This window comes from Scyliorhinus canicula, unplaced genomic scaffold (genome assembly GCF_902713615.1).
Source record: "Scyliorhinus canicula unplaced genomic scaffold, sScyCan1.1, whole genome shotgun sequence".
Taxonomy (NCBI): domain Eukaryota; kingdom Metazoa; phylum Chordata; class Chondrichthyes; order Carcharhiniformes; family Scyliorhinidae; genus Scyliorhinus; species Scyliorhinus canicula.
In genome coordinates, this window is record NW_024056033.1 from 136,327 (window position 1) to 147,560 (window position 11,234).

Below are 11,234 nucleotides of genomic sequence, written 5' to 3' on the forward strand. Positions count from 1 at the left end.
TGCAACTGTTCCGGGACCTGTTTGTGGCCAACGTACAAGAGGAAGAATAGTCGGGGGAAGGTAGCCGGGGGGTGGGGGGGGGGGTGGGGCTACGGGTTCGTTACAGGGGTTTGATGGCAAGCTAAGGCCCAAAACCAAACTAAATAAATGCCAATATACATGTTGGGGAATGTAAAATATGTATGCCGGCTAAAGGGGGGAGGCCACAGTTATTACTACGAAGATGCTTACCTGTAAATATATATGTTAATTTTTGCGTGTTTTTTTTTCTCTCTCTCTAACAATTTGTAATTTGTTCAATATAAAACATGAAAACTGAATAAAAAACATTTATAAAAACAAACTTACAAATCTAAGCAACGGCCTAAAAAACTGTTACACAGAGAGCACTGCATATACAGATCAAAACTAAGGAAACTTTAACAGAATCGATACCGCAATACCCTCCCCCAAGGTTCAATGCCCTCAAACTCCTGCAAGCCTTTTGTCTTTGATAAAGTCCATCGCTTCGTCCGGCGATTCAAGGTAAAGTTCTTGGCCCTCAAACGTGACCCACAGATGCATTGGGTATAATAACCCAAACTTCACCCCCTGCTTGAAGAGGGCCGATTTTACCCTATTGAATCCAACTCATCTTTTGGCCAGTTTCACGCCCAGGTCCTGGTAGATGCGCAGCTCACAGTTCTCCCACTTGCAGCTCAGTGTCTGCTTTCCCCACCGCAAAATCCGCTCCTTATCCAGGAACCGGTGCATTCGCACCCGGATCACCCTCAGAGGTTCATATCGCTCGCGGCTTACTCCCAAGCGCTCTATCTAATTCCAAGGGTCAAGAAACGCCCCATCTCCCATCAGCTTTTCCAGTATATTTGTCACACATGCCCTTGCGTCCGACCCTTCACTGCCCTCCAGGAGGCCGACAATCCTCAGGTTCTGTCTCTGGGACCTGTTCTCCAGGTCCTCCTGCAACTTTTTCTGGTGGTCCCTCATCAGCCCCACCTCCACCTCCAACGCGGTTAAATGGTCGTCGTGCTCAGCCACCTTCTGGATCGCCGGTCCATGGGCTTCCAGCCCCTGTCCCACCCAATCAATCCTTGCCCTAATTAGGTTGCCTTCATTTGCTTGCCGAAGCTCTCCTGAATGAACTCCACCCGCAGTAACATTGACCACTTTGCCACCAATCCGGGATCCTGCACCTCCGCCATGCTTTCCCATGCTGCAGGTTCTACAGTCAGCTTCGCTGCTCAACTAATTCTTCTTGGACGACTGTTTCTGGTCCACGGCTCCACATACTGGTGGGGGATTTCTCCTCACTGTCTCACTCTCCACCGATGTTTCCAATAGAATTCCAAAAATAATTGGGAGAATAGGTTCAAAAGGTCCGTCACGAGCGGGAGCTCCCAAATGCGCGACCTCCTACTCAATGGCCGCCACCAGAAGTCAAAAGGATGAAATTTAGAGACAGTTTGGTTCGGTGGGCTCGTGGAAGGGAGGGAAGCAGCAGAGGCAGCTGATCGGATTGACTCAATCTCAGTCACAAAGAAGCTCCACAAGCTCCTCACACTTCTTGTTGGAGGTGAGGATGGAAGAGACAGGGGAGAGCGAGAGTACTTCAAAAGGAGCTAACTTGTGTCAGAGATATTAAAAAGTTTCAACACACTGCGTATTTAACATAATTCTAATTTATTTAACTTTCAGCTAGAATATTGGCCTCTGTAAATGGGCCGGAGTTTGTTATCAGCAGAAAGAGACCCAAATGAACATGGTTCAGTCCTGAATGTGAGTTCACAGCAAAATCCAATCACTGTGGTTACTTGTGGCCTCGTTGGTGTCTCAGTAGGGAGGATGAAGTGGTGAATCCCTTCCCACAACTGGAGCAGGTGAATGGCCTCTCCCCAGTGTGAACTCGTTGATGTGCAGTGAAGTTAGATGATACTCTGAACCCAGCCCCGCAGTGAGAGCATCTGAACGGTCTCTCATAAGTGTGAACACGTTGATGGCACATCAGATCCACAGAATATTTATAGCACTTCCCGCAGTCTGGACATTGGAACGGTCTCTCCCCAGTGTGAACTCGCTGGTGAATCAGCAGGTGGGATGACCGAGTGAATCCCTTCCCACACGTGGAGCAGGTGAATGGTCTCTCCCCAGTGTGAACTCGCTGGTGACTCAGCAGGTTGGATGACTGAGTGAATCCCTTCCCACACGTGGAGCAGGAGAATGGTCTCTCCCCAGCGTGAACACGCTGGTGTTTCCGCAGTGTGGATGAGTCAGTGAATCCCTTCCCACACGTGGAACAGGTGAACGGTCTCTCCCCAGTGTGAACTCGCTGGTGTTTCAGCAGTGTGGATGACTCAGTGAATCCTTTCCCACACGTGGAGCAGGTGAACGGTCTCTCCCCAGTATGAACTCGCTGATGTCTCAGCAGGTTGGATGACCGAGTGAATCCCTCCCCACACGTGGAGCAGGTGAATGGTCTCTCCCCAGTGTGAACTTGCTGGTGTTTCCGCAGTGTGGCTGACTCAGTGAATCCCTTCCCACACGTGGAGCAGGTGAATGGTCTCTCCCCAGTGTGAACTCGCTGGTGACTCAGCAGGTTGGATGACTGAGTGAATCCCTTCCCACATGTGGAGCAGGTGAATGGTCTCTCCCCAGTGTGACTGCGTCGATGAATTTCCAGGTTGGATGGGGAAATGAATCCTTTCCCACAGTCCGCACATTTCCACGGTTTCTCCTCAGTGCGGCTGCATTTCTGTCTCATGGGGCCTGATGACGTGTACGGTTTCTCCCCACTGTGAACGATGCTTTTTCCTTCCATGTTCAAAATCCGCTGATATTCAGGATATGATAAATTGAGGGCTCTGTCAGATCCTGATGTGATGCTTGGTTTGTGTTTCCGGACTTTGAAGCCTCCGCTTCGAACACCCTGTGAAACTGATTGAAAAGAGAAAATAGGGAGTGAGTGAGAACCCACAAAACACAAAGGCAGGTTGTGAAATTGAGCTGAATGAATCTGGTCATTTGTGGGGCCGACTCTGGGAAAAAGTGACCATGAAAACTGCTGGATTGTCAAAAAGAAAATCTGCCATCCTTACCTGGTCTGACCAACACGGTTCCAAACCACAGCAATGTGGTTGACTCTTTAAATGCCCTGTGAGATGGCCGAGCCAGTCACTCGGTTTGAGGGTAATTAGGGATGGGCAATAAATGTTGGCCCAGCCAGTGAATCCCACAAATGATTAAAATAAAATCCTGGAGACTCCAGTCAATCAATCCGGGAGAGTTGGCATCCGGTCCAGGCTCGCAGCGCATAATAATAACAATAATCCCTTGTCACAAGTAGGCTTCAATGAAGTTACTGTGAAAAGCCCCTAGTTGCCCCATTCCAGTGCCTGTTCAGGAACCCCGCCCCTCATTCACTCCGATTGGTTGGAGGACCAGCACCTCCAGGTCAGTCCTCCAGTCCCGCCCCTCCACTTCCTATTGGTCCAGAGCTGCCGTCAATCACCCGGGCATTGTGATTGTTCCAGATGGTGAGAGCGGCCACAGGCTCAGGCTGACTCGCTGATTGTCCAATAATAACAGTGAGAGTCTCAGTGGGACAATCAGACAACAATAGTGGAGATGGGACCCAGAGGAGAAACAACAAAGCATTCACTCACTTTGAGAGTAACAAACACAGTGTCTGCTCCAACAAGAGTCAGGCTGCAGTGTGTGTGAGTGAACACATCATTGCATCCAATGTAGAAATATAGAATCCCCTCAGTGCTGAAGGAGGCCATTTGGCCCATCGAGTCTGCAACAACCCTCTGAAAGAGCACCCTACCAAGGCGAATTCCCCACCCTATCTCCACAACCCCTCCCAGTGACAATGTAACACAGCCAATCCATCTAACCGGCACATCTGTGGACTGCGGGAGGAAACCAAAGCACCCGGAGGAAATCTACGCAGACACAGGAAGAATGTACAAACTCCACACAGTGACCCAAGGTTGTAATTAATCACAGAATCTGCAATGCAGAAGGAGACCATTCAGCCCATCGACTCGGCACCGGCATTACTTGATCTGGCCAACCCACTGAAATGTGGGTAATTCTGAATTGCACTCTGAAATTGCCTTGCAAGCCACTCAGTTTAAGGGCAATTAGGAATGGGCAACCAAGCTGGTTTGCCCGTGACACTCACATCCCATAAAGAACAGAGAAAATCAAAGGGCTGTTTCCAGTGCCGGTTTCAAAGGAATCGTTGGTCCCTTCACTCCTGGTTTACATCATTGATTTGAAAGTAAATGTAGGAACATGAGGAAGAAGTTTACCTGTGACACAAAAATGTTTAAACACTTTTTAAAAATAAATTTAGAGTACCCAATTATTTTTTCCAATTAAGGGGCAATTTAGCGTGGCCAATCCACCTATCCTGCACATCTTTTGGGTTGTGGGGATGAAACCCACGCAGACATGGTATGTTTAAACACTTGATAATGAGGAAGAAAGCTGGAGGGAAAACAAGGCAAAGGATTACATGATAAATGGCAGGACAGGACTAGTTAGGCCAGAGCTAGATTCCTGTGCACAGGAAGACCAAACTAAAGAGAGTACAGAAGGGATTTAAGAACATCAGCCAGAAATTGACAATGTTTGCTCTGAGGAAAGTTTGGATAAACTGGGGCTGTTTTCTTTGGAACATAAAAGACTGAAGGGAAACCAAAATGAAATTATGAAAAGCAGCCTGGCAAGCTCAGTCGGTTGAGCATGAGAGTCTTAATCCCAGGCCCATGGGTTCAAGACCCACATTGGTCGCTTCATCTTCTTTAATCAGAGAACATTGAACTGAACTGTTTTATGGGCTGCACGGTAGCACAGTGGTTAGCACTGCTGCGTCACAGCGCCAGGGTCCCGGGATTCAATTCCCACTTGGGACACTGTCTGTGTGGAGTCTGCACGTTCTCCAGTGGGTGTGGGTTTCCTCCCAAAAGTCCCGAAAGACGTGCTTTTTAGGTGAATTGGACATTCTGAATTGTCCCTCCTTGTACCTAATAGGTGCCAGAATGTTACCACTCGGGGATTTTCATAGTAACAGCATTGCAGTGTTAAAGTAAGGTCAGCCTACTCTGACAATAATGAAGATTATTCTAAATGTTTAACATTTTGGGGATCATGTGGTTGCGTGTCTACGTGCTGGGGACCCGGGTTTGATCCTAGCCCCGGGTCACAGTCTGTAAGGAGTTTGCACATTCTCCCATTGTCTGTGTGGGTTTCACCCCCACAACCCAAATATGTGCAGGCTATGGCCAAATTAAATTGCCCCTTGATTGGACAAAAATATAAATTTATATATTTTTTAATTCTGAGGGATCTAAATAGATTGGATAGGAAGATCCATTCCCTTTGGTTGAGGGATAGATGTAAAAGGGGGCAGATATTTAGGGAAGGACTAGGAGGTTTAGAGGGCGGTGAGGATCAGTGACATGCTGCCTGAAATGATGGCACAAACCCTCATAACATTTAAAAAGTATTTAGATAGCCATCTGAATTGATGTAATTTAAAAAACTGCAGAGCACAATCTGGAATTTTTTAAAATATAAATTTAGAGTACCCAATTAATTTTTTCCAATTAAGGGGCAATTTAGCATGGCCAATCCACCTATCTTTGGGTGGTGGGTCAAAACCCACACAAACACGGGGAGAATGTGCAAACTCCACACGGACAGTGACCCAGAGCCGGGATCGAACCTCAGTCCTCGGCGCCGTGAGGCAGCAGGGCTAACCCACTGCACCACCGTGCTGCCCTCACAATCTGGAAATTGAGATGGGGCTGAATACCTACTTTGTAGCCACAATGAGCTGAATGAAATGCAACATGAACAACAAACTTTGATAAAATCCGGGATAGTAGCTCTCATTACTAACAAGGTCAGCAGTTTGCCCACTTTACCTACCTGCCAAGTGTAGGGCAGAACAGTAGCATTGTGGATATCACAATCGCTTCACAGCTCCAAGGTTCCAGGTTCGATTCCGGCTTCGATTCTGTGCAGAGTCTGCACATCCTCCCCATGTGTGCGTGGGTTTCCTCCAGGTGCTCCGGTTTCCTCCCACAGTCCAAAGATGTGCAGGTTAGGTGGATTGGCCATGATAAATTGCCCTTAGTGTCCAAAATTGCCCTTAGTGTTGGGTGGGGTCACTGGGTTATGGGGATAGGGTGAAGGTGTTAACCTCGGGTAGGGTGCTCTTTCCAGGAGTCGGTGCAGACTCGATGGGCCGAATGGCCTCCTTCTGCACTGTAAATTCTATGATCTAAGTATGCTAATGCGGTAATTTAAAAATTTACCTGCATACATACAACAGTATAACAGCAAATTATTTAACGTCTCCAATGTGATCGGTGTAATTAGTATGAAATGTAATCAGGAATGGTCATTAAAAGTTTCCCAGTCACTCTGATATCTGAAATCTTTGTCCTCAGTCAGAACAGACAAACCATTTTACCTCCCAATGATATTCCTGTCCTGGTGAATCGAGTAACTCAATCAGATGATGATGTGATGTTTGATTTGAAGTTCCCGTTGGCAAATCCTCCTCTTTCTAAAGGAATTTCCAAAGGAATTTCACTCTTAGTCCTGGAGAGAAATTCAGCAGATTCTCTCTTCTGGTTTCCGGTTCCTGGATGCCCGCGCATGCGCTCTGCTGCACATTTCCGCAGAGAAAGATGGCGGACGCGCAGGCGCCCTGCGGCATATCGCCCCCTAAACAGATGACAGCCGTTAACAGGAGCCGATCTGAATAATAGAGGATATGTGTACCCAGAATTCCGGGCGCGGAAGAATACGCCCTATCTCCATCACAGGAGCCAGAACGCGCAGGCGCCAGTTGCCCCGCCCCCGAAAGTCTCCTCTCTGTGAGGAGCACGCGCGGTGCTGCTCCGGGCTGAGCGCAGCCGCAGTGAGAGTGAGTGCGGCTCCCAGAGGTTGAATGAGAGCCGCCGCGAGCGGGGACAATGGTGAGAACCCAAACCCCCCAATAAGACCCATTGGTTTTATTGTCAGTCTGCAGACAGGAGCTGGAGAACTGAACCCAGGCAGAGGAGAGGGAGGGAGAAAACTGGGAGTGGAGGAAAGAAATGGTGCAGATGGTGAGATGGGTTTGGATTTCAGCCCAGGGAGGAAGGAGTGTGTGGGACCAGGATTTACAGCTTTGGGGGAACAAGAGAGGAAAAAATGTTCCAGAGAAACTAGAATTGCTTGATCAGAATTTCTATCTTGGACTGACAGTGATGGCTTTTGTAAACTCCTTTTACAGGATATTAGAAGTGGAGAATTGGCCGACAGAAAACTCAAACCAAACATCACAGCGAAACCTGACAGCCACTCTTTTCATTAGGAGCTGAATATGATCAGTCTTTGAATTTGGAGTGAGAAATGTTTGTTCTGTTTCAGCAGTGTGACAGCAAAAGCACCCGAGTGTTCCAATGGACTAACTGTGGAGAGAGCTTTAACCAGTTACACATCCTCAAAAAAAGTATCGCACCATTCACTGCAGGGAGAAATTATACACATGTTTTGTGTGTGGACAAGGCTTCAACCGGGAGAGACACTCTCACCATGGAGAAACAGTGGAAATGTGCAGACTGTGGGAAGGGATTTAGTTACCCATCACAACTGGAAATTCATCGGCACAGTCACACTGGGGAGAGACCATTCAGCTGCTCCATTTGTGGGAAGGGATTCACTCTTCTGACACACCAGCGAGTTCACACTGAGGAGAGGCCATCCAACTGTTATGTCTGTGGAAAGAGATTTACTCAGTCATCCCACCTGCTAACACACCAGCGAGTTCACAAGTGACGACAAGGTTTAGATTATACCCTTATTGATGCTGTTAGCCGTGTACAGGACTGAATAATGTTCACTCTGACAGTCTTAATCTGCTGATGAGGTTTATTATTCTGAATAAATGTGAAATAAATCAACTTTGTTTAAAACGTTGTTGCAGATTTTTATCTTTCCCACCTGAGTGTTTAACATCACCTGCCTGGAGCTCAGAAAGGACAATCTGGGGGAGGATCACACAGCAGGAACAGAACTTCAGCCTGGACACAGTCCTTCAGGGTCACACTGAGAGGGACAAATGACACTTTGCCCTTTCTCATCTCTCTTCACTGTCAGCAAAGTACCCGTGTGGGTTAATCCTGAGGTGTGTAAGAAATGTGTCCCAATCACTCTCTTCCATATCTCAGAGCTCCTGGACATAGAACAGAAACTCCTTTACAATTGTGTTTCGAATCAGGACGAACAATGGTGAATGCTGGAAACGTGATGTCAAATCAGAGATTAGTGGAAAACTGTGATGTTCTTGATTGAATGTAAAACAGCTAGTTTAAGTTTGTGTGACAGTCACAATGAATTAATTGAATAGAAACCTACTGAAAATAGATTGGTTGAAGTCTGCGTTAAAATAGCAGCTGTTAACTGCTGGGACAATTAGACAATAGTTTGATTCTTGGATAAAGAAGAAGCTCCAGTGTGTGTCCAAGAACTCCCAGTTTTACTGATGTGTGATTCCCACATTCTGTCCTTATAAATAAACCTCAGCCCTACCAGCCTTTAACAATCAGAAACATAACAGAGAAAAGGGTGAAGCTGTGTCTGCCCCTTTAACTGGATGCTGAGCAGTGTCAGAGCCCCGACTGTCCCTTGAAGACTGAGTGATGTGTTCAGCTGAAGATTCCTCTTGGCTGTTTTCTGGGTGGTCTCCTTATTCTGATCATTCTCAGTGATTGGATTGGATTTGTTTATTGTCACGTGTACCGAGGTACAGTGAAAAGTATTTTTCTGCAAGCAGCTCAACAGATCATTCAGTACATGGTAGAAAAGGAAATTAAACAAAATTCAAGAAAATACATAATAGGACAACACAAGATATCCTCGGGTATGTGAACCTGCTCTCCTGTCTCTCATTCACTGAACATCTCTCTTCTCTCTCAGATTCTCACTTAACCTCTCTCCACTCTCACACTCACTCATTTCACATACCTCCCACCTCTATATCTTTCTCTCTGACACTCTCTCTGTTCACCTTTATATTTACAGAGCGCCTAAATTCACTAAACTTTTCTCTCTCTCATTATCTCTCTCTGAAGAAGCACCGAACACACTGAACCTCTCCGCTTTCTGAGTGAACATCTCATTTATGGAGACTCAATATTTTCTCTCTCTTCCTCTCACTTTCTCTCTCTCTCTGATTGGCACTGACTCACTTTTAATCTCCTATTTTCTAATAACCTACTTTGAGGAAAATTTAAGTTTCTATAATGTCCCCTCATTTCTCCCAGTGATATCCTCAGTCCATCTTCCAATTCAGTAAATATGTTAAAAATCTAAATAACCTCATATTTTAATGTTTAAAATGGGAATGGAGGTGAATGTAATGCTGAGGCCGGCAGCAATCTGTGTGGGTGTTCTTGATGCTGTCAGAGTGAGTTCACCCTCACAGGCAGGAAGACTGTTCACGGTGATAACATGAAACTGACGCCTGTTGTTTCATTCTCAGGAAACACAACTTCCTGTTTCTCTGCTGCCGGTTCCAAACCGCACATCTCACTTCTGAGCAGAAAATAAATCCAGGGACCACAATCTGGTGAGAACATCTATCAATGCAGCCTATATCTGTCCACAGAGTCAGGGCAGAGTCACACAGATCACATTGTGGTGACATTTACAAATGAGCCGGTTATTTCTGTTCAGAGTCTCCATTCCCGGACAGAACCGGCTGTGTCTGTGAATCAGTCACTGAGTTCCCTCTGCTCTCTGTAGCTGGGAACTGATAACCTGCTCCCTTATATTTTATATCATTCTTTCTGTGTTACTTGTTTCCTCTATTTCTCAGCTTTTATCTCTCGCCACCTCATCTTTCTGCTGTTTAAAATCTCAGTTTTTCTCACAGTTCTTCTGTCTCTTTTTTCCTCTGTATCTCTATCTCTCGATGTCTGTATGTTCCTATTTAACTGAGGTGTTGAATTTCATGAACAGTTGTAATGGATTAAAGACAGAAAGAGGGAGAAAATCAGTAAATGTTGGAAAAACTCAGCAGTTCTGGCAGCATCGGTATTGAGAGAAACAGAGTTTTTTTTTATAAATTTAGATTACCCAATTATTTTTTCTATTAAGGGGCAATTTAGCGTGGCCAATCCACCTACTCTGCACATTTTTGTGTTGTGGGGGCGAAACCCACGCAGACACAGGGAGAACGTTCAAACTCCACACAGTCAGTAACCCAGAGCCGGGATCGAACCTGGGACCTCAGCGCCGTGAGGCGGTTGTGCTAACCACTAGGCCACCGTGCTGCCCTGAGAGAAACAGAGTTAACGTTTCGAGTCCCTGTGACTCAGAGCAGGAGAAACCGGGATTGTCCCTGTGAGATCAGGGAAGGTGAAGGGGAGATTTAATAGAGGTGTTTAAAATGAGGAAGGATTTGTGATAGTGTCGATGGGGAGAAACTGTTTCCCAAGAGCAGGAGGGTTTGTAACCAGAGGACACAGAGATTGAAGATATTTGACAACAGAACCCAAGGGGGTGATGATGAGAATTGTTTTTAACACAGTGATGTGATGTGATCTGGAATTCACACTGACAGGCTGCTGGAAGCAGATTTCACAGTAACTTTCAAAGGGAGTAACACTTGTAGAGGGTAAATTGGCAGTGAATCAAATGAATTTGACAGTTCACTCATAGAATCAGTGCAAAAGGAGTCCATTCGGCCCATGGAGTCCTCCGGGTGCTCCGGTTTCCTCCCACAGTCCAAAGATGTGCGGGTTAGGTGGATTGGCCATGCTAAATTGCCCGTAGTGTAAGGTTAATGGGGGGGTTGTTGGGTTACGGGTATAGGGTGGATACGTGGGTTTGAGTAGGGTGATCATTGCTCGGCACAACATCGAGGGCCGAAGGGCCTGTTCTGTGCTGTACTGTTCTATGTTCTACACCTAGGCCCACCCCCACCCTATCCCTGTAACCCCACCTAACCAATGCATTTTTGGACATGAAGGGGAGGTTGATCATGGCCAATCCACCTAAGTTGCAAATCTTTGAATGGTGGTAGGAAACCCATGCAGACACTGGGAGAAAGTGCAAACTCCACACAGACAGTCACCCAAGGCTGCAATTGAACCAGGGTCCATGGTGCTGTGAGGTAGCAATGATGCCTTTTGTGACAGTCTGAATTTTCCTCTCCTGATGTTTTAACA

The 11,234-nt window shown here is 46.5% G+C and overlaps 1 long non-coding RNA gene across 1 annotated transcript; it reads left to right on the forward strand.

Annotated features, from left to right (window-relative positions):
• The first annotated feature begins 6,915 nt into the window (after window positions 1-6,915).
• On the forward strand, window positions 6,916-7,976 carry LOC119961717. The gene is made up of 2 exons (XR_005459727.1): window positions 6,916-6,995; window positions 7,295-7,976. It is a non-coding gene; the product is annotated as an uncharacterized LOC119961717 (long non-coding RNA).
• Window positions 7,977-11,234: the final 3,258 nt, after the last annotated feature.